Source organism: Anabrus simplex, chromosome 2 (assembly GCF_040414725.1).
Source record: "Anabrus simplex isolate iqAnaSimp1 chromosome 2, ASM4041472v1, whole genome shotgun sequence".
Taxonomy (NCBI): Eukaryota; Metazoa; Arthropoda; class Insecta; order Orthoptera; family Tettigoniidae; genus Anabrus; species Anabrus simplex.
The window spans coordinates 1099292851-1099318125 of NC_090266.1; the positions used below are offsets into that span (position 1 = coordinate 1099292851).

Consider the following 25275-nt stretch of genomic DNA (forward strand, 5'->3'; position numbering starts at 1 on the left):
AGAGCCCATTCAAGCAGTGACCAAGTTCTTCCCATGAAAAAGTCCAAGGTGGACTGGAGTTCAGATGAGGACGACGAAGATGGACACACAAATACTACTCTCCAAATCCGACTGTAGCTGTGCCGAATGACACATTTTGAAGTGGTGGAAAACGCATGCGGAGTTATTTCCAAGGCTGTCGGTAGTAGCCAGAAGAGTTCTCTGCATTTCTGCCACTAGTGCTGCCAGCGAGAGAAATTTTAGCCAGGCCGGTCACCTGCTCTCCACCAAAAGATCGTGCTTGGAATCAGACAAGGTGGATGATCTCTTATTGATTCGTAAGTATTCTGAACATACCACGTAATCACAAGAAAGGAAACATTCCTCAAACGCTATGAATGTATGATTCTACTTTCATTTACTTCACAGGAAGAAGTGCAAACCGCCAGCTGTAGTAGTAGCTCCAGGAACACAAATGAATCCTGTGCATCAGACAGCACCAATGACGAAAAACGAATTGTATAGTTATGATTCACATATAACTTTATTTACAGGTCATAATTTGTTTATAAATTAACGCTTGTAAAAAGAAAATTGATGTGTATTTGTTTAAAAACAATCGTGCATTTCTTCTTGATCTTGCATTTGATATTAGTACAGTGTATATGTGGTCAAGTTTGTAGATAGGCTACACATAGCCCACTATTACTGTGTCCCCGTTTATCTAGCGAACGGAACAAAATACTATATGAAGACATTACAGTTCATACCGTTACAATTATTGGAATACATGATCACCTCAAAGACGAAAATCCAATAGTCTGCAACATATTAACACACTTCAGATGTAACATATACAATTGTAATATTTAGGTTATAGAACTGATAGTAAAAAACGAAAGACATTTGTAAAAGAAATAGGTGAGGATTGATGTAAAGTAGTGGCCTATGATCTCAAGTCCGGCGAAGCGCAGCTCGCTGGCTGGCTAGCACTGAGTCCGCCGGTTACTGGCGACCGATCGAGCGTTTGGCGCGCTCGGCCAGTCGCTGATGGTCGGTAGTCCGCAACCGGCTGCACAGGACGCTCGGCCGTATACTCCCGAGAGCCAGAGAGGCGAGCGGTACTCGCCGGTAAAAATCAGAGATAATGCATACCTCTACTACTGAGTGCAGCGCTGGTGCGCCCCAGCACTACGTGCTCGAGTTGGAAAGGCCTGTATTAATGCAATTAAATTTACGATTAAAGATGCCTGATTCACTTCCTTCCGGTGTATATTTATTGACGTTAGCCCCCTTGAGAGTGCGGCATTGGGCCTAATAATAATACAACATTTGGTTATAACTTAAGTTTTTGTTTTGCTGGTGTTGGTAATTGAATAACAGTGGCCTCGGTCTTAAAGATAGATTATAAGGATGACAAAATTACTGTTAAAATTAGAGTGGAAGGATTGGTCAGCTTGCATCAATCGAAATAGGGTGTTAGGTTTATTATCACAGAATATTATTGAATGGTATCTCAGGATTTGTGGTAAAGACGTTAGCCAATTCTCTACAACGTGATACTTGTAAGGAAGCTGATGTACAAAAAGAAAATCCTTAGCCGGGCTGAGTGGCTTATCTTGGCAGGTTCAATCCTGGTTCGATCCCGTGGTATTTAAAGCTACCGGTATTCAAATAGGTCAGCCTCGTCTCGGTACATTTCCTGACACGTAAATCTACTGCGGAACAAAATTCCGGCATCTCGGCGTCTCCGAAAACCGTAAAAGTAGTTAGTAAAAGCAAAGCAAAGCAAAGTCACCTCCGTACAGGCCATGAAGGCCCTTGGAGGACTGGAAGGTAAAGGCTTCCACCATTGTTAACCTCGGCACGTGATGGGGTAGAGTGTTTAGCTCTACGCCCGGCCGCCTTTGCCCCCAGGAATTAACCTGGTACTCATTTTTGGTGTAAGCTTAGTGAACATCAGGGCCATATGCACCTCCGGAAGTGGAAATCGCGTTTCTTAAATTTTACGACTTCCTGATGGGGATTCGAACCCACGTCCTTCCGGGCGAACCGAGCGCGCCTTTACCGCCTCGGCCAGGCAGCCCCTAAAAGTAGTTAGTGGGACGTAAAATAAATAATATTAAACAGTATTATTAGAAAATTCTTATCCATTCATTTCTTTCCAGAACAGAGATTATTCGTATATTCCTAGGAAATATATTCATGTGTGCAAACTTACTGCCGGCCCCGCGGTGTAGGAGTAGCGTGCCTGCCTCTTACCCGAAGGCCCCGGGTACGATTCCCGGCCAAGTCAGGGATTTTTACCTGCTTCTGAGGGCTCGTTCGAGGTCCACTTAGCCTACATGTTTACAATTGAGGAGCTATCTGACGGTGAGATAGCTGCACCGGTCTAGAAAGCCAAGGATAACGGCCGAGAGGATCCGTCGTGATGACCACACGACACCTCGTACTTTGTAGGCCTTCGGGCTGAGCAGCGGTCGCTTGATAGACCATGGCCCTTCGGGGCTGTTGCGCCATGGGGTTTGGTTTGGTTTGGTTTGGTTTGGTTTGGTGCAAACTTACTGAGATGTATTTCAGAGAGAATACATGTAATGATTTAAGCTCAGTCATGAAAGGGAACATACCAAATTAAGTCACAGCTCAGTTGTAACTTTTTTTTTAAAGTTAAAAGTTCACATACTTTAGACCTAAACTCAAAGAACAGGCACGTTTATCGCCTTATTAGTGTAACGTCATCACTGTACTTGAAAATACGTGGGAGAGCCCGCCTGGTGGCCATGATCTTTAAGGCGTTGAAGTCTAAACGGTCTGACACCGTGGTTAGCCGGTTCGAGTCCCGCTGGTCGAGAAAATGTTCACTATCAGAGTGTTGGCCGGCAGGGCAGGAAAGGTGGTGGTATACAATATTTCTAACAACTAAATTGCGTGACAAGAGCCTGGATTAAATTCCAACTTCTCCTCAACACTCACATGGAGTGAAGGCATATGACGCTCTTGATGGTGATTCGTCCGTCAGATGGAGACGTTGAGCCTTGAGCAGACCCATTTGTGCTATTCATCAGGAGAAGGCTATGTGCCGGCGTCGAATTTCACCCTCTCCCTTCCTAGTAGCATGTATCACGTGATTCATTTCATCTCATTAACACCTCTGACGTCAAGAAGGGCATCCGGCCATAAAAACTCGCCACTGCAAATTCATGTTTCCTTATACCCGACCGCGTTGAGAAACGGGACAAGGATTGGACAAACAAACCTGAAAATACGTGTGAATCATGCTGGAAGAGAGCTGAATGGAAACAGATTTGACCAAAGATCGGTCTAAAAGAGGTTGGTTATATTTTAAGCATTGCTAAATTGATATACCCATCTTTCTTTTTTAACAGTAAAATAAAGGACCTAACAGATAGAATTAATCAATGTTATTGTTATTATTTCGATGTGCTTTTAATTATTTTAATTATCTCCAGTCCAGTATTTCCGTTTCGGCTATATTACATTAATGCATCCGGGTTGTAGTGACATAAGATGGCGGCAGCCGCAAGCTTCCGGCTTCAGAATCCTGCTGCTCATCGCCAGTCTAAATGTCTGTGGTCTAAATCTATAGCCTATGTCTGTGGTCAGACTGGTGAGTGAACCGGTTGTGCTGCCATTCATTCGCAGTATTCAAGGGGGTGTTTTCCCCGCTGGTGTCACCCAATGTGTTCTACAGAGTGTCGACCAGTTGCCTCGGCCTGCGAGATCATCACACCTTTCGCCCATTGAGCACGTTTGGGATATTATGGGACGACAAATCCAGCATCATCGAGTATCAGCATTAACCGTTGCTGATTTGACTGACCAAGTGTAACAGACGTGGAATTCCATCCCACAAAATGGCATACGGCACCTGTACGATACAACGCAGGCACGTTTGCATGCTTGCATTCAAAATCATGGCGGCTACAGCGGTTATTAATGTACCAACATGTCACGTGTCTGCTCGCGCATACTTGAACCTGTGGCCTGGGAACTTCAAAAATAAGAATAAACCGAGCGATTGGTCGTGCGCTTAGCGGCGCGCAGCTGTGAGATTGCATTCGGGGAATAGTGCGTTCGAACCCCACTGTCGGCAGCCCTGAAAATGGTTTTCCGTGTTTTCCCATTTTCATACCAGGCAAACACTGAGGCTGTATCTTAATTAAGGCTACGGCCACTTCCTTCTAACTCCTAGCCCTTTCCTATCCCATCGTCGCCATAAGACCTGTGTCGGTGCGACGTAAAGCCACTAGCAAAAAAATATATATTGTATCAAATGCACACTTTATTAAAGTAATGAGTGGACACTTTCTGATACAAAAACTGAGAGGAATATTTCACGGAAGAATCAGCGTCAAATTTTGAATACTTCGTCCCGTACTATGGTCGTTCGTAATAAAATATTTCCTGTCTTACTCTTCAAACATTTGTCCAATATTCACGTTGCAGATAAACTTGCCTAGTTCTAATAATAATAATAATAATAATAATAATAATAATAATAATAATAATAATAATAATAATAATAATAATAATAATAATAATGTGATTGGCTTTACGACCCACTAACTACTTTTCTATCTTCGGAGACGCCGAGGTGTCTGAATTTAGTCCCGCAGGAGTTCTTTTACGAGCCAGTAAATCTACCGACACTAGGCGTACGTACTTGAGCACCTTCAAATACAACCGGACTGAGCCAGGATCGAACTTGCCAAGTTCTATTGTGTTATGAAGATGGTTGCATTTACAACGGAATCTCACAGACGGTGATGCTTTTGCCATGATTATCTTCAGGTGAAAAAGCGCGTGCTTATCAGCGCATATCGGCAAGGAAAATTGTATACATGTCTATCGAAATGAGAAAAATTCGAGGAGGGGCGTAATGAGAGGAGGAAGGACTCCCTTTACACTGGATGCCTTAATACAAATATCGCAGTCAAAAGAAAACTAGATGTGAAGACCTACATTATCGGAACACGATGCTTGGTTTTTCTTTATACCGGGAAGAAGAGATCAAATCAAGGTCAGCAATAATACATAACAATATGAAACAGCCACAGGGCCACATAGAGCAAGGAAGCGAGTATGTCACGACAAGACGCTGAGAGGAAGAGGCATGGCCACTTTTATGTGCCTCAGAATCTGGGGAACAGTATTAGGGGTGGACAGAAATATAATGACGCACATGCTAAGTAATTTTCCCGTCAACGACAGGTATTGCAGCTAGTTTTACATAAAGTGGTAACGCTTTATTCAACACACACACGATCATGCTGCTTCATTACACTGAATACTATTAATCTAAACTATATTGAACTCCAATATTATTGTCATATTTCACATTTTAGGTCTAACGCTTATTATTAACATCTCCCACAAAATGTGTCGGCAGTCTTAAACTTCGTAGCAAAACACGGTGCCAAACCCAGTTACAGTATGACGGAGTGCTATTACGAAATGCCTACTTGCACTAGTCCGGCTTTCGTCTATGATAATCATCATTAATTGGCAGCCACTGTGCCTCTCATGAACATTACTCAGACGCTTATGATAAATTACGTTGTGTTTGCAGCCTATATTTTACAGTCTATAACAAAATCAGTACATAGTAGGATGAATATGCAAATAACTTAAGACTACCATCATTTATAATGTGGTAATATGCTTGTGGCTTTCCTCGAATGTACACTTTCCACGTCATCGTTTCACATCAGAAATTTGAAATAAATGCTGCTAGATGAGCGTTTTGCTAATCCAAATTGCCAATCCTCCAAAAAAGCATCGTGGACTTGTTTTTGTTCATATGCAGTTCCCAGGCGCTCGTAACATCGCAACCCACATGCACAATCTTTTCCTTAGTAACACTTTGCGACTACAGGCCTACTACTAACACTAATACATGCTTCACCACCGCTTCTCTTCTTCGTCCACTTGATACTTTATGACCCTGTAGCACATGAATGGGAGGACGTGGAGACAGTCCAGTTGAAGAGATAATACTTAAGTCAAAAACGAACCGATAGATGACATTATCTCAATTTCGACAGTTGGTAGATTTGGCCCACTGTGGTTCTCAGCCATTCAAGTGAAAGGAAGTATGTTTGCTTGCTTAAAATTTATAGCAAATTTTGCTGGCACTATGCCGTAAAAGACTGTCGTATTCTATTTCATTCTGCTAAGATTAACACATAAAGCCACGTAACGTAACAATTTTTGCACGAAAGTTTTACTTTTCTCTTGTAGGTACTTAAACAGCCACATAAACAATTGACAAATCATACGATACGGTATCTTATTTCATGTATTGATTGTTGAGTTTTCACTTGTGATTTGTCCGGCCTTGTGTCTAAACGGTTACCGTTATGGCCTTCGGTTCAGGAGATCGGGGATTTTAACCTTAATTGGTTAATTCGTCTGGTTCGGGGGCTAGGTGTGGGTGTCGTCTTTATCATCTTAAGTAGGGCCCTATCCTCACAAACATGCAGGTCGCCTATAGGAAATCTACTCGAAGAAGACCTGCACCAGGCCTCTCCGGAGATCATACGCCATTATTATTATTATTATTATTATTATTATTATTATTATTATTATTATTATTACAGTGATTTCATGCATCTTTTCATGCTTTTATTAAATATATTGAAGCTAAAGTACCGTTCCTGTTGCAGCGGTTTCAAAGAGGTATGAAATTTAAGGTTCTGCCGGCGAGAATAGCAATACACCACCAATGGACGTAGCATATATCCTGTACTAATATTATAAAGAGGATGAGGTTAGTGAGTCGAGGGCTCAGGATAACCTCGGGAACCACTTCACCGATTTCAGCAATCTTTCACATTACAAAACCTGAGGTAGTCAGAACACAGCTATGGCAATCCATTATACCCACAATAGGCGAAGGCCAAAGAAAGCCTTCCTGCAGGTCACGACCCCAATGGGAATCTGGCGATCACTCACCATATTTCGGAGTGGTGTGGGGAGATGTAGAGTGAATTTGCGTAAATGGGGATACCTACAGGTTTCAGATCTCCGCGAGTGTGGCGGAAGACAGACAATGCTACAACTGCATACCTGCGAACTGTGCCCATACTCATGCACTTAATGGTAGGCTGTGATAGTGCTATGAAACTGGACCATTTCTGGGCAAAGATAATCTAATCTGAGACATTTTGTTCATTTTTCAATTTACAGTTGTAGCATTGTATGTTACTGCTTTGACTCCAGTAAATAAATAAAATATAATTTTAATTGCTTAAAACACCATTTTACAATTCCATAAACGAGTGAAATTTAAAATAAGCAAACTTTTAAACCCAGAATAATTGAGTTTTGAAGAAGAACACTAAGGAAAAAAATAACCTAAATAAAATCTGAATTTAATACTGTAGTCGAAAGAAAACTTGAAGACGAATTTAATGGGAGTACTGCTGTGGTTCAACTGCATCTACCAATGAACAAATGTCCATCTCCAGCTCCGTTGTTGCTAATTTCATAAGATACAGCAAGGAAGAATCTGCAAGTCCACTTCCGTACTGATTTTTAATAAATTTCTTAGACGAGAAAACACTTCCACATATGTATGTGCCCAAGCACTGATGTCATATTTGGTCCAAATTATTTCAAGTTAGGGTATTTTTCGCTGGATAGCAGTTTAAAAAAAGTGATCCCTTTCCTTTTCTGGTCCAAATCCAAAAATCTTCTGTGTGGAGGGAACATTGATGTTCAGCTACAAGAGTGTAAAATCACAGCAATGTACTTCCCAGGAGTACTTCCCTGAAAATTTCTTCGAGAGTGCAAAACTGTGTACCAGTCAGTACTGTCAACAAGAGGGAAAATGAAACCGCCTGCTACACCAATGGATATGCCAGTTTTTTTGTATTCATTGTATGCTTGGTTGCATAAAATTTTCGCGGCTGACGATGGTATGGAGCTCAAAATTCGAAATGGATCCCATAGCCATTTTCATAATAGTTACGACATTAAACTGAAAACTGGTGCCATATGGACGATGTCATTACGTACATAAGAACGTAGCTAGACCCACCAGTATGTGCATATACTGAACATTTCAGGCAGTTTCGTTCAACAACTAAGAATAAACTTGTGAGTGGGAAAAAACTGAAGATGGGTACATTCTTTCCGCCAACATGTTCAACGTAGCCTTAAGCTATCGCGAAAGTTGTTATTGTTACCGATTTGTAAACTTAAACAAAAAACTAACAATACAGTGTATAACTAAAAGCGTGTGTAAAACTTTTCTTGTTACAATACTACTACTACAGTAAAGAAACGATTGAAAATGTCGCACATTATTTTACTTTAAAAGTTCGCAATTTAATGGACTTTTGATTTAAAAGTCACCCCTTAAAAATCGAGGGTTTACTGTACTTCATAACTTTTGTATTCATAATGACATTCTCTTTTACTTCAGCAGTCTTCTAAAACACACTCGACCGAACACGATAGCTGAGTCGCTTAAGTGCGGCCAGTATCCAGTATTCGGGAGATAGTGGGTTCAAACCCCACTGTCGGCAGCCCTGAAGATGGTTTTCCGAGGTTTCCCATTTTCACACCAGGAAAATGCTGGGGCTGTACCTTAATTAAGGCCATGGCCGCTTCTTTCCACTTCTAACCCTTTCCTGGCCCGTCGTCACCATAAGTCCTATCTGTGTCGGTGCGACGTAAAAGCAACTTGTAAAAAAATACACTCGCGAAAGTAAGCACGCGGATGTTTTGAAAGTATTTTCTGGTACGTGCCATAATATGGGAGTGAAACAGGGACGATGACTACTACAGAAAGAGAGAATAGAATCCTTTGTAATATGGTGCAGCAGAAGAATGGGTAGAGTGAGATGCGTCACAATGTGGCTACTCCAACCACTACTCTTATACTTACATCTCCTTCACACAATATACATAACATTTGTTTGAGCGCCAGTTGCTTTTTTAAGAAAAACAACAAAATTCGGTAGAGCATACCTCTTATATCAATTATCTCAAGGCGTGAGGTGATAAACTCACATATCTGGCAATATACAGGGATATGGATCAGGACAATATTAAATTACTGTTGCATTTCCACAATTGAGGATTGTACATGGAACTGGAATCACTTATTATAATTAAAATAAAACTGAGTTTATGACTAAATTTACGTCACAATGAACAATCATTTACGTCTTTTAATTTAACAAAAGAAATATATTGTGAGATTTGCGGTACAAAGAAAAGGAAAATTTAATCTAAACAAAAAAAGCTATTGGCATGAACTTGAAGTGCGATGTGATATCGCCGCTGATTACACTCTTCTTCATGTTATGAATGCATAACATGTCTGATGCTTTAATTACCTGTTGTCTGCATACACCGCTGTTGAACTTGAAATTCTTGGGAAAACCTGTGAGCTGAAGTCGGGAGCCGTCTGTTGTAATCTTCTTATATAACAAGGAGTTGGCCTACATACCATGTACGCGTGTAGGGAGCTCCAATGTAATTACGTCCACTCAATATCTTTTAAATAATTGGAAAATATTATTGGAACATCTTGTGAAGTCCATCCTCACAAGAAAATGATGTTTCTTTATCAGCATAGTACCCGTCTCTGCTCGGATACAAGCACCACTTGTAGACCTCCTCGATTATTACCGGACCTCTTGAAAACACAACTCGTAGCTCTTACCATCACACTAAGACCACTTCTTCCATTTGATACATCTGACGGTTACATATGATCTGCACGATATGAACTGCTTATGAACTGAGTACCATCTACTGAATGAAATCATCTCCTGAGTAAGAACAGAATACCTCTCCCTACCGTAGCATCACCTTATATGCCCTCGCGATGACGACTCATCTCCCCACTCACTGTTCATCCCTTCCACTTCCACATACAGTAGCTGGCGAATACTGACACTTGGTCGCAATCACGTGTCCACGCACTGATGTCATCAGTCATGTGTCGTCTAAGCGTACCCAAGCGGTCCAAGAATGACTATACCGAATGCGTCACCGGGAAATCTCCTTGTACACAACATTCCCAGTTAAACATAGCCTCGATTGCAAAATACTATGCCAGCTCATCTAGCCAAAGTTACAAGCCACAGCATGACAATATGAAACCAACAAATCTCACTTACTACAATACAGAATAATTACAAACATATTCACTTAACCTATGATTAAATACAATAATATACGCGATACCTAATTATTACAGTCTAAATGATGAGAAACAGAATATATAAAATCTAATGAATCGGGTTAATAATGATAATAATAATAATAATAATAATAATAATAATAATAATAATAATAATAATAATAAATACCGAATGGAATCTGTAACCCTGTTGTACGGTTACAACAAATAAAGAGGTATTTAACCGAGTAAGTGTAATGGGAATGATTTGGCGATAATTGACTCGAAGAAGAGATACTCTAGGTTGGTTGGTCATGTTCTGAGAAATGCAGGATTTGTTCATTCACGTTCGGATGGGGCCGTATGGGATAAAAATGGCCGAGGGGGACCAAGGGATCAGTACGACATACAGATTAGGTTGGCTGTAGTATGTACTAATTATAGCGGTGAAGAGATAGGTCCATGATAGGGAAAATGTGGAGAACTGCATCAAAAAAGCCAAACAGGCAATATCACCTCAGAAAGCCGGGGAGCGAGATACATGAGTGTGTTCTTTTCGCGAACAGCTGTCTTGTTCTTAGATTCCAAAAATTACAAATCAATAAAAAACATGACAGTTTAAAGAAATCAGCAGTTGGCTGAAATTACAAGCCCACCTGTATAACTGTATATTCAACATTGTTTAGACTGTTATAACACACATATCGCTATTTATAATTTAAAGAAAGGAACATAAATATAAATGAAAAATCCATACAAAACTATCTCAGTGTTGTCACTTCTCATTACATCGTTTGAACGTAAAAGAAAGTAAGTCATAATTTAAAAAATGAAATTAAGTGTTTCTCAAATTTCTCAATATTGCGGTTCTTCGCCATTTCCTAGAGAGCAGTCTTGGTTTAGCTCATACAGTTCACTCCATCAATTCATATCATATAATGTTAAATTCCAATGCATTGTCGCCACTTTGCTTTGATTTTTCTACCAGTCGAAATCCACCAATCATTAACTTCTTATTCGATAACGAAGATAGATCTCCTGGTATGTTCAGCAGTGTATCAACAGTCCGTGTCCAGACAGGTCTCGCTTGCCTACGAGATATTATTCGGTGCACTGTGGTATCGAGCTCACCGCAGTGTATGCAGGCAAGTTGTAACGATAGCGCTTTGTTGCTGTTGGAACGATGTCGTTAATTACTGAGTAGAGTGATGATCTCCACTGTGTTGGTACTAGTTTGTTTTTGCATCTAACCACACTACTTTTCATTGTCTTTGAGGGAATTTTTGTTCAATCGGTATTGATCTCTTATAATGCTTTCAGCAAGTGTAGAAATTTTTCGTCGAATGAAATTCTTCTCCCTCGTTTCAGTCCTGCGGAATACTTGCAAGTATACCAACAATGGTACGAAAAGCGGGATGTATGTGCCTATGTCGAATACCTCATACATCAGGCTCAGGTGGTTGAAGAAACGTCAGTTCTGATCGAGTGAGCAACCCTGATTGTGATTTAAGTATTATCCGTCCTAGCAGAGCCTTACACTTCACGTCTACACAAATTAGGTTGAGTCCGCCATGTGTAATCGGTAAGTACAGTTGATCACGTCTCACCCTATACAGAGAACTTCTGCAAAGACAATGGCCTGTACAGTGTTCTATACGCTGCGGCATTTGTTTTGTTGCAGGTAGAACTTCAGTAAGGTACAATATTTTCGAAAAAAAGCGAAGACATTAATTAATATACCACACTTTTTTGGATGAAATTCAGAGACCTAGTATGGTGCTGCATTAATGTGTTTCTAACTTTATTAGTTATCGAAGTCCAGTTCTCGGTTACCATATATTTAAAGTTTTGTTGGAAAACAACTCCCAAGATCTTCAATGTAGTTAGAATGGGCAATGATCTTTTAGGTCCAATTCATTGATATCGGCCAAGAAGCAGCATTGCGAACATTTTCTTATTTACTGTCGATCCTGAATCTTGCTCAAGATCGAGGATTATTTTTAGAGTTCGTTCTTCATCGGATGGTCTGTTAGGATAAGACATACGTCGTCAGCATACACCCTGTCACTTTTTGTTCACTCAGTATCAGGCCGGTTATACACTCGTTTATTCGGTGAAGAAATTGCTCCAGAGTTACGATAATAGAATCATACAGAGGGGACATTCTTGACAAAGTGATTTCCGTATAGGTAATGTCGTAGTTAGATGTCCATTTATAATTATTCATTAGGTGGCTGTTCTTTACAGTCCTTTAATGCACTCTATCAACGTATATAGAAAAACGAAAGTTGAGGCACTGTGAACCATAGGTACGGATGTTTTATTCTGTCGAAAGCCTTACGGAAGTCCAAACTTATGAGTGTCGTTGGAGGAAGGTCCAATGAGGCTCTGTCGTGTAACATAATTATATCTCACGGCACCAACAGTTTGGGAATAATTTGTTTACATGATGTCACACACGACTGACATCGTCCGATCTGTTGCAACTGCAATTTTATTCTTGCTGTAATTATTTCAGTAAATATCTTGTAATCTGCATTTAGCAAGGTGAGCGCTTGAAGTCTTCCATTCCTAGAGGCCTTGTGGTTTTGGAAATTAAAACAATAATTCCAGACGTAAAATCTTCCGTTAGAATTTGTGGCCTCTAGTATCTCTTGATACACTTTCAGCAAGTCTTCCGATATAATTTAGAGGTGATATCTGCAATCAAATTTGGTCCACCATATTTGTTCAATGTTGGTAGACCTTGCTGCCGGATGTCGTACGAGTGCTGATTAATTTGTGAGTCGTATTTGAAAAGTGTTGTGAAGTAGTCTGTACCAATTTGGAGTGCGTCCTTCATATCCAATTTTGTGTTACCATTCTCATTTCGGAGTTCAGTAGTTCCTCTCCATTTCCCTTTACGTCTTTCAGTCAGAATGTGAAATAATGAACACACTTTAACTACTGAGGGTGCTTCGCATGGATACCTTCAAATGATTATCCTGACTATTAATGATTGGATAATGATGCTTGTTGTTTAAAGGGGCCTAACATCCAATGTCATCGGCCCCTTATGGTACGAAATGGACGACATGATATAATTAAAATTGTAAAATGTATCCGCTGACTAGAATTTAAAACAAACGATGATGAACAATGACTGTGAGTTTAAAATAATCAGTGGATCTAATTCGCAATCCCTTATTTTCGGTAAAATGATAGATGATAGATTATGGCAGAATAAGACATTGCCTTCAAATGCAATAATATATCACGCAAATTACTATTTTAAAAACACATTAAAATATTCAAACAAAACCTAAAACAGAGTCAATTTAATAATACGTAGTAAACAATAATATTTTTTACAATTTGTTTTACGTCGCACCAACACAGATACGTCTTATGGCGACGATGGGATAGGAAAGGTCTAGGAATGGGAAGGAAGCGGCCGTGGCCTTAATTAAGGTACAGCTCCAGCATTTGCCTGGTGTGAAAATGGGAAACCACGGAAAACCCTTTTCAGGGCTGTCGACAGTGGGGTTCGAACCCAATATCTCCCGGATGCAAGCGAACAGCTGCGCGCACCTAACCGCACGGCCAACTCGCCCGGTATCATCATCATCATCATCATCATTAACCTCTGGATATTTCAAAGTTTTCCTCTTGTTGGTATACCTTAACGCTTAGTAGCGGATAATGCAAGCATCTTCACCTCTAAAGCATTTCACGATGTGTGTCTTTTTCGGTAGGTATTTAGGTATTTAGGCCTATTGTTAACATTGATGCTTTCACGGTCCGTACTTGTAGACATGCTATAGGCTTTTGGGCTTATGCCGTGTCAAGAAAACAAGGTCGAGAGATTTTCGTTTTTTCAAATCTCTCTATCAAGGTCTAATACTGTATGGGCTCGTTTAACTTCCAAACTGTTAAGAAGAAATGCTTCATGCAAAAATGTTATTTGTGCCATGTCTAAGAACTCCTTAATACGGTGAATAAGAGAAAGGAACTGTTGCAGCAAGCAAGAATGTCTCTCCTCTACCATGCTCAGATTTGTATTCGCGAAGGAGGTGGTCGTTTTGAACATTTGCTTCATTAGTCGAATGACCATAAACAAGCCCATTGCACCTCTGTCGTTAATAGCTTACTTTACTGCAATAGCTCCTTTAAGAGCTACTTAAAAACAAACACAACAGAGTACCTGCAATATGAGAACTGATCATGATTTAGATTTGTCTTCAACAACGCGATTCACACGAACATTAGCAACGAAATAAAAATATTCGTCCTACATCGGACTCGAACCTCCGACTAACGATCACCAGTTTCCTTTTGTAATTTTCAGCATGCTCGGCTATCACGAGTTATCACTGACCGCTGTTATGTCCATACTACTTCTAATCATTCAGTTATCCTATTCTCTGTATATGACGTTGCTTTGCTAAAGAATTTTCGTGTTTCTTTAGCGTCATTCGGTATTTTATCGTTAAAGCTGATTTGGTTGACACGAATAAACAAATTAAAGAAAGCGTAGTAAGATCAGACATTGGTGTGAGTAGCCAAGGTCAATATTCTTAGGTTAGACTATAATTTGCGGGTTGCATAAAACTGAGTGAATGGGGGCAGCTGTACCACGCGGTATATTTGTTACGCAAAGGGAGATTATTGAAACCTTTGATTGTCCTCCGTTTCCCACTGCGTCTTTCCTAATTCTGCTATGTCTTTTAAAACTTTTAAATATCTTATCTTCTTCGTGTACATGCACATCCACGGCAATTCTTTGCGTAGCTCAGCACACCGGAGATAGTGTGCATGTATCGCTTCGCCTTAGCAAATCGTTACACCGACCCGTCTCTATACCTTGGGAAGTTTATGTTGCTTTCACAGAATTGTGATTGAGTCCCAATACCTATATTTAACGAGTCGTCACAGAGGTCAAGGGTGTCCCTTATTACTACCATTTTACGTTACATTTTCAACTAATGAAATAATGAACGAACTAATTAAACAAACAATTTAGCATGTCCTGAGTATTTCATGTGCCTTCTACTGCGTACAGTTGCTAATATCGGTACTGCTACATTTCTGCCAAGTGTCATGCACCTGACCAAGTCTAATACAGAATTCACAAAGACGTGTGCACTAGCAACGTCCGCGGTGGAAATATGGTGCTGTCGCACTGAATTACTGAGTAAGTAGTGTGAAATGTCAGAAGTTCGAGTCCCCCCCGGAATAAAAATATTTTACCAGATAGGTTTTGTTGCTACGTTGTTAGCCTAACGAGCGAATGAGCCAAACAGCACAGGTTAGGTGGACACATCAGGTTCAGAATCAACCGATCATAGCTGATATGCATTTAGGACTGCCATCCAAGAGGAAAATAGCTCTGATTTAGCAGGGAGGCGTGACTGATCGTGAAGAAGCGAGCAGATGTTGAGCTCCACCTCCCAGAGGCCACATATGGATAAGAGGATGAAAACTGATGGGAGATCAGTCGCCATCAGGGGCGAATTTAAGAAAGGCTTCTAATCCCGAAGAGGATAACTTACGGGTTACTTCCTCAAAAGCAGACCAATTTAAGACAGTTACTGATTTCGCGGGATATTCTCCGACTGTCCGCAACTGATAGCAAGATTCCAACCTCGGTTGCCAAAAGGCTGTTATAAAGAGTTTCTCTCCGATTATCATATGCTTTACCGGCTTGAATTAAAGAATTGAAGGGCCGACACTTGTAGGCCTCGGGTAGCCTGATATAAATCCAACCAAAGCTTGGGTGTTGGCCGTACTTCTGGGATGTTTCACTACATCGATGGCGATCTCAACGCTACCAATAGTCGCGAATTTATCAGGATATTATGGTTCAGAGCGTGAGAATGCACTATTTCGACTAGGTGAGTCAGTTTCTTTAGGAGCACATCGAACTTTCCGACAGATGAAGTCGAGTAAATCCTATTTATAATAATAATAATAATAATAATAATAATAATAATAATAATAATAATAATAATAATAATAACAATACAACTTCAGACATTTAAATAAATGTATACATTTGTCATAAAATAAAGTATCGATCTGGGATAGAAGCAGTGATTTAATAAGAAAAGGTGGAATAAATCTAACTTTAGAGCAGAGGTCAACTGACAGAGATATTCCAAGAAAGGGAGCGGTTGCTTATATAAAACAAAGAGCACGTATTGCAGGTCAATATTTGACACCATGATAGGCTGCTGATGACACCCACTCCAACCACCACTCTATCGAAGCATTTAGAGTTCTGTAGAGTGAGTGCAATACAATATTCGTCAAGAGTTTTTGATACCGGCTGCCAGAATTTTTCTGCCTTAATTCATAACCTCAGGACCTGTAGAAAGGCATTTCAGACCAACCCATGTGCCAATATCACAACATACATAGCTAACACTACAGAATCTAAAAACCACACACCACAACAAGTTTATGAAGAGCGGTCACCAAGTGAGATTGGTTGCACGGTTCGGGCTGTGTAGCAGTTAGCTTGCATTCGAGAAATTGTCGGTTCGAATCCCACCATCAACCAGCCCAGAACATGGTTTTCCATGGTTTCCTATTTCCACACCAGGAAAATGCTGTGGCTGTGATTCTTGCCATTACTAGCACTGTCCTGTTCCACTGTCTCCATACGAACTGTCTTGAGTCTGTGCGACGTAAAACAAATAACAAAATAGCTGTTATTTACGCGTGTTGAACAACCAAGTTGTTTTTCGTACGAGAGCCAACCCTGATTTATTTGAAAAATTCCTAGTTCATCACTTTTCTTTGTATTTCACCATGAAATTTCATTCAGCCTTTCACCATTATTTGAACAGTTTATGGTTCACTTTTGAGGAAGCGAAACAATGCTTTAGTGAAACGTCAAGTTTTCGCAGTAGTCTACCTAATTTCACACGATATAAACCCAAAAGACATATGCCTGTAGTATTTCAAGGCCTAAAACACGAATAAAAAGGCGAAACATATTTCAATTGGCATGAGTAAGAATACAGGTTGGCGGGTTCATTCATTCAAAAAAGACTTACCTACTCCAAAGCATGGGCGCCCATATGACAGTTTGTAGGGCGTGGGCAGGGGGGCTAGACCTGGGTGTATGTAGTATTTTTAATATTTTGGAAGAAGAATGGCGACTTGTATTCCGCGGTAGAATAACACCCACGATATCCCCTGCCTGTTCGTGGAGGGCAGTACTACCACTTCTACGTAATACCGACTTTTAAATCATTTTCTTGAAAGAAAAACACCTCACTATATTAGATATTTTCCTTTCACTGAGAGCTGGGGGGGGGGGCCTTGCCCCCGGGGCATGTGCGCCCTTGCTCCAAAGGTAAGATTCCTCCTGCAGATTCTCGTAATGTTTTCCTTCGATTGATGTAACGTAGGTAACAGCATCTGAACATGTAAGTTTCTCTGATATTCAATGGGTTCGTAATTATCAGCAAACCTACGTAACTGTCACTATTCGATTTTAATGGAACTTTGCATAACGGTAGAGCTATGACAAAAATATTCCGACACGTATTTGATTATTTCTGCAACGGCGCAATGTTAAGGGCAGAAACCACCCTTCGTGCGTACCTGTCTCTGCAATATAACAGGGATAAATTGGATGATAAGTACGCAGAATTCCAAAACAATGAAATCAAACACAACAGGAAGGTATACACGAATAATGCAATAGAAACGACACTCACAGGAACGACAGATCGGGCTGAACCTCTTTGATGAGTTCTTCCGACTAGGAAATATTTTGTACGATATTTCTCTGGTAAAGATGTGCTGTACAGTCAAGATTTCAATTCACATCTTCGCATTAATATTACAATGTTTCAAACAGTGATTCATAACCATTTCATTTTAAATATTAAATACGCGTGGTACGAAACCAGTCATTTACAAGAAAAATCACCTGCGATTGAAAAACAAGTAGATTATTGTTTCAAAAATTGTGCGGCGATTTGTGACTTGCTCGGTGGTACAGCCGTAGTGAGATGGGAATGGAGCAGATCGTCTTAGTGCATGACACAGTTCTTCGGAGAATGCCATTACTTCAAAACGTATTCCCAATAAATGACGCATACATACAACTAGCTGAAGTACCCCCACGTTTACGGAAAAATTACTTAGCATGTGCATGATTATATTTTATGTCCACCCCTCATGTTCTTCCCCAGATTCTGAGGCGCGTAAGTGGACATGCCTCTTCCCGTAAGCGGCTTGTCGTGACGTACTCGCTTCCTTGTTCTCTGAGGCCCTTTGCAGTTTCATATTGTTTTGTATTATTGCTGATCTTGATTTGATTTATTCTTTCCGGTATAAAAAGCCAAGCATCAGGTTCACATATTGTAGGCCTTCACTTCTAGTTTTCTTTTGACTGTGAAATTAGGGCATCCAATGTAAAAGGAGATCTCCTTCCTCCTTTCATTACGTTCCTTCATGAATTTTTCTCATTTCGATAGTCATCTTTATAATTTTTCTTGCCGATATGCGCTGATGAGCATGCGCCTTTCCACCTTAAGATAATCATGGTAAAAGCAACACCATCGCCATTTAACACGACTGAACAATATTTGCATGTTAGCGATGCACGGCGCTGATATGGAGTAAGCAACAAACATCTAAATTATGAATATCTCTGTTATAAGTGGTACGGTAAAACTGTATGAGACACAAATGATCGGGATATTATATTCTCTACAACTTTAGCTACGTAGTATTTTTTTTCTGCTAGTGGCTTTACGTCGCACCGATACAGATAGGTCTTATGCGGACGATGGGATAGGAAAAGCCTAGGAGTGGGAAGGAAGCGGCCGTGACCTTAATTAAGGTACAGCCCCTGGTGTGAAAATGGGAAATCAGGGAAACCATCTTCAGGGCTGCCGACAGTAGGATTCGAATCCATATCTCCCGGGTGCAAGCTCACATTTTCTCGTAGCACTCAGGAGATAGTGGATTCGAACCCCACTGTTGGCACTGTTCGTTTTCCATGGTTTCCCATTTTCACATCAGGAAAAGTCTGGCTGTACCTCAATTAAAGCCACGGTCGCTTCCTTCCCACTCCCAGCCCTTTCCTACCCCATCGTCACAAGACCCATCTGGTTCGGTGCGACGTACAGCAGATTGTGAAAAAAGGAAACAACTGTGTAAGACCTAAGTGATCGTAAATTGTATTATCTGTAACTTTTGTTATGTAGTGTTTATCGATAGGAACAATAATAACAGATATTTGAGAATTAAATTTTAGGCCTTCCCCTAACTACCATTACACCCAGCCTGAATAAAAGTATTTATAGCCTAGATTATAGTGCCTTATTCCCCGATGTTGCATGCATATTTTCCATTAAATTCTGTTCACCAATTCTCTCATGATCTGCATGCATACGTACATAACGGAAAATTAAAAATTGCATTTCCTTCTTACTGTGGACACGACTGATACAGAAACACCATTTTTGTTTAATTCTGAGCATTGTACAGACAAAACTCTTATTATATGTATAGACTGGACTTGAGACTAACAGCTGAATGAACATATTTTCACTGTTTTCACATTTTAGACGTTCCTCGCGAAGTGAAAGGCACTGGTACGCATTTGAATTAAGCACTCCACATTGGATCACCATACAGAGTCCGCCATTTTGAAGTATGACCTCCTGAACTCGGATTTGGCTTCGGTGACTGTAAAAACCGACGAGCGTATTATATTGTAAATTGCCCCATTGATGCCTGTTAGGATCGACAGATACCACGTATAGTCGCTCAAAAAATGAGAGCATGGTATTGCATCTGTATGTTCCTCCGATTTAATATTTTATCAGACTTAATTTTAATCATTATCTGAATATAATTCACTTCCTATGTAGGTAAAAACCCTGTGAATATGCACAACAAACATTATATCTGTAAGTTCAAATGTTTCTGAGAAAATTGTACATGCGAGTAATACAATGCACTCATTTCTTTTTGAGCGACCGTACAAAGAAGGTGTAGTTTCCACACTTATTATTGCGCCAATGACGAAATAGAATATGTTTCGATTATTTTTCATAGCTCTACTGATATGCAAAGTTTCACTAAATCGGAGTGACAGTTACTTGGGTTTACTTGTTAACTGTTGCCAGGTTGGATCGTAATCTGCAACGTTCGATCAACAGAAGCAGATAGAATTCGGAAAATCATACGTAAATTCCACTAGAGGAAAACGGGTTAAAACGCTACAGCCAAATTCAATTTCGAATGTTATGGCGTAATAAAAAAAAACACAAAACCCCTTTATGTAGTGAATGTCTAGTTTTTAACAGAATCGGGTTACTGAGAAACATGACTGAAATGACTGGGAAGTTTTGCAAGAAGAAAATGCTTTGATTTTTCTATAATTCTATTGAAGACACTACGCAACTTTTCACTGTTTATTGTAATATAAAATTAGTTTAACCACCAATAATCATATAAAATCATATAAAATTGAGTTCATTCCGTTAACAATGCCATTTGTATTACTGTTGTGGAGAAGTACAAGGTGCTTCAGAAACAGGTCTGCAGTTTTCCTATTGCTTGATTTAAGCTTCTGATGACCGTCTCTTGGAGCAATTGGAGTTGTATGTATAAATAATGCAATACAATTATTTTGTATGTAACCGTCAGTTTAGCCCTGCTTCAATGGGCTCACAAATAATAATAATAATAATAATAATAAGTGTACCGGGAGGTACACCTCTACGCCGCACATTTAAATCTTGCGCCAATAAGACCTCTTCTATAGGAGAAACACTGAACTTGAAACTAGACCTCCTTAAACTTTTGCTCAGATGTCACTACCTTAATTTTGTGATTATGAAGTTGCCACTACTGTGTGAATTTCAACTTGTTTTGTTTTCCGTTCTTCAAAAAGTGTAGACATTCTCTCATAGATGTCTCTACAAAAAAAACTATGATCATGCACCCTGGTGCGAAGTGAAGAAACATTTTTGAAGAAATTTTGTACTCGTAAGTTTTTTCCTTACTAAATTATGTTCGTTCATTTGTAGGTTGGCAATATTGATCTTTTCTTTCTGCCAGCTTTTGAATTTAGCCAATCCAGAATTTATGTAATTAATTTCCGACCAATCATGTATTTCTTCTTCGATTTTGAGTGTAACTTTTGAAGTTAACCAATAAACACCGTGGGTGTGTCTTGATCATTCATGAAAGGTATCGAACTTTCCCCGAGGGTTTATAAACTGCTGATTTTCACGTCTCTTGGCCACTTGATCAACATCTAACTAAGTGTGTGAATGTAAAGCAGGAGGCGGAAGGCGCCTCTTTCATCAGGTAGCAGGCCTTCAGCAAGGTAATGGCCGTTTAACATCTTTATTTCTTGCTAGCTCAGCAGTTTAACCCAAGGGAAAGGTCCGAAACCTTTACAATGTAACCCACTTTTCTAAACATGTAATTCTCTGCCGGTTTATGTAAAAACTTCATGAAATCTGTAACTGTAATTCGGGGATAGAGAGTGATTTACCCTCTCGAGCTCCCCTTCATTTAGGTTTGAGGTGACTACGTTTTGGTAACTGATTTTCTTCCCTTCCTTAATGTTTTAAAATTTCTTTCTTATACGGGTCACCTCCATAGTTTGGGAATAGCCCCTGTTTCATCGGCCTTGTGCCCGTTAGGTTTTAGGAAGCTACATAGAGGAGTGCAAGTATCCGCCTCCTTCCTTTTTTGTTTAGGCCATTTATTTAACGGTTATTTCTTTTACTCGAAGGCCCTGTAGGTTGGGTACGAGATACCCCTGTTTCAATTTGTAAGCTGGGCCATGGAAGGCCAGAAAGTGTAAGACATTTTTGGTGTTGCCTTGACTAGGCTTGAAAAACTGAGAGCGTGTCTGCTCTTTTCATGTATTGTAAAAGTGCCTCTAGGAGGCTTGGCATTGTAAATTACGGAGCTAGTGCTCTATGTATTGAGGGGTGTTCTGCCCTTGCATAATATGGTGATCTTTGTAAAAATAAGTGCGAGGCTCAGGAATTGTTAAGTGAGGACTTAAAGCACAAGTTCTGTTTATACCAACAATCTTGTCTTTACTAGACTTGTCTTTTGCTACTAGTACCTGCGATTTTGTTTCTTGTTGTAATGTTTACAAAAGAAAAAATATAACCTTTGTTAAAATTTTAAATTAACTTTGACTCTGTAGTTAGACCCATTCATCCCGGCACCTTCTTTCACCTCTACTGATCCACCAACCATGGTAATAATAATAATAATAATAATAATAATAATAATAATAATAATAATAATAATAATAATAATAATAACAATAATAATAATAATAATAATAATAATTGTACCAAGAGGTACACCTACCCCGTTGATTCAAATGAAGCGCCTTGAAGAATGCCATCTGATATATCAAGGTTGCAACAACTAGTGCAAAAAGTTGGGACTTTTCTTTACAGATGTCTCTACCAAAAAAATACTTACGTTATGCCCTCTAGTGTGAAGAGGAACTATTAATATACATTTTTTACTCTAAGTTCGGCGATCGATAGGTATCTTATAAATTGAGACTATTTCATTTATTTGTAAAGTTATCTTCATACTGAAGTTTCAAGCTACCAGAAAATATTCTATACAGTCGTCACCAGACAAAATTACAAAACCGAATACAATTTCCATCTAACTCCATACCACACTATCAGTTAGTAAGTAAATTTGTGTGCTCATCCTGAGGTGGTGCGGCTCTTTTCAGGCACACTACAAATGGAAGTGAGCTACATGTACCATTTTAACAACATATCAGCCCTCCTGCCATTAAGAAATATCTGGCAGTACCTGGAATTGAACCCGGGCCTCCGAGGGTTGTGGATAATAGCGCTAACCGTTATGCTATAGCAGCGGACACACTATCAGTTTATGCCTGAAGTCAACGATCCATGTGAACTACGAGCAGCAATAGATAAGGACGGAAACCTAATGCATGCTTTGGAAACATAGTGGCGTTACAGATCCTAACGCATGGAGGCAAGAGTATACCGTTTATATTGATTTCCAAGTGCTGCACTATTGTACTGTTCAACACGAAGAAAGCAAGAAATCAAAGCCATATCCAAAGGCTTCCACTATCCGTAACCTCAGCGCCAAGTGGGATAGGGTGGTTAACACTATGTCCGGCCGCCTTTGCCTCCAGGAATAATAATAATAATAATAATAATTATTATGGCGTGTGGCCTCTGGAAAGGCCTGATGCAGGTCTCTCGATCTGACGCCATATAGGCGACCTGCGCGTCTGTGAGGATGGGGCCCCATCAAGATGAAATCTAATGTTGAAGACGTCACAAACATCCAACCCCCGAGCCATACGAATTAACTAATGAGAGTTAAAATCCCCGACCCGACCGGGAATCGAACCCGGGACCCCTCGAACCAAAACATGCTGATCATTTAGCCATAGAGCCGGAAGCCCCCAGGGCTTAACCTGGCACTCATTTTTGGAGTAGGATGAGTGAACCACAGGGCCATGTACCTCTCCGGAAGTGGAAATCTCGTTTTAAAATGTTTCGACTTCCTGGCGGGGAATCGAATCCACGTCTTTCCGGGTGAACCGAGGACTCTTTTATCCTCTCGGTCCCTAAGTTTATCACGAATGTTTGTTTGTTTGTTTGTTGGTTATACTCGTACAACTTTTCAATACAATAAATGGTAAAGGACAAGTAGTGGTCATAAAGATCAAAATACCGAAAATATTAAGTGTTGTTACATAACAATTCTGACTGAAGTCAAAATAATGTAGAGAAAAATTGACAACATCCGTTATAATATTGTTAGAATGTCAGAAGAATTCTGGGAAAGAAAGGACTAGAAATACACTGTTAATAAATGGGAAAGTCTTGCGAATAATGAAACATTATATTAAATGTACCTGCGCGAGACGTGAGGTCCGGTGTCCTTGTCTTCTGCTGCCGCGCTGATGTCAGAACACTGTCCTGTTGCCGGCTGGAACGAGACTGCCTTGCGCTCGTGTGATGGGAGCGTGTTCTTACGTCTCACGTCACTACTCGGAACAACATTCTCATGACTCGTGCGTATTTCATTAAAATCTGTCTGAGATCTCATGTTTACATGTGAAAATCACTAAAGGTTTCTCGATGTCTAATAAGCTGTCGTTTGATACGTTGAGTCAAGATTTGCTGACCGTGTATTTGAATTATTAAGGTACAGAAAGACATATCGACACAGGTTGACAAACATACTACCCACAAGTATGCGACGAGGATGTTGACCACGATGACGACAATCCCTCACGTGAAACGGCAGTACTACCACCTCCATCGTATAAATGGGTGGAGCAGAATATTAAGATCTTCCCTGAAGTTCAGTAATTCTCAACGGCCACAAGTCTGACTGGCGTTAACTATGTTTATAATGATATACCTAACAGAGAAGTCAGTATTCTCGATAATCGGGCATCAAAGTGACCATCTTCTTTCAATTCTCATGAAGGAAGGCATGTTTCTTTCAAGTGAACATTTCAGGTAAATTTCTTTTCTTTTCTTCAATTTCCTTTACGTCGATTCGACACAGATAGGCCTTATGGCAACGACGCGTTAGGAAAACGCCAGAAGTAGGAACGTGGCCAAAATTAAGGTACAGCCCCAGCATTTGCCTGGTCTGGAAAAGTGAAACCACGGGAAACAAGGGGCGGGAAATCAGGCTTAAACCATCCTAGACTAACTAGATATTCGAACCGATGACAGTATTAATACTTATATCTACAGTATATTATAGAGATATTTATTTTAATCCCGAGAGTGTACTCATATTTACTAACGGGAATATACCACAAAAGTGATTGATTTGAGAGACATACTTAGCTGCCAAACAAACCGACAAAGGTAATTGTTATAAGGAACGACCTTACTTCGCTGGCAGTTAACAGTTGACTGGAACCAGTAAGAGTTCTAGAAAACTTCCCTCTGGATGTTCAACATGAGAGTCTCGTACAATTCAGCCATGAAAGAGGGTAGATTTTAAATGAATATTTTAGTCCTGTTTAATTTCTTCCACCTCACACCCGGCCTCCTTTTTCTTCTAATGAGCACGAAAAAGGGACACTGTGTAAGGCTTAAAAGCAACTTAGATTACTACAA

General features: G+C 40.0%; 1 protein-coding gene across 1 annotated transcript in view; it reads right to left on the reverse strand.

Moving 5' to 3' along the window:
• LOC136864721 (protein FAM135A) overlaps positions 1 to 24109 on the reverse strand; it is a 570393-nt gene extending 546284 nt beyond the window's left edge. Inside the window, exon 1 of the mRNA XM_068226397.1 lies at positions 24048 to 24109. The gene's annotated coding sequence lies outside the window, so the exon portion shown is untranslated. The remainder of the gene's footprint in view (positions 1 to 24047) is intronic.
• Positions 24110 to 25275: the final 1166 nt, after the last annotated feature.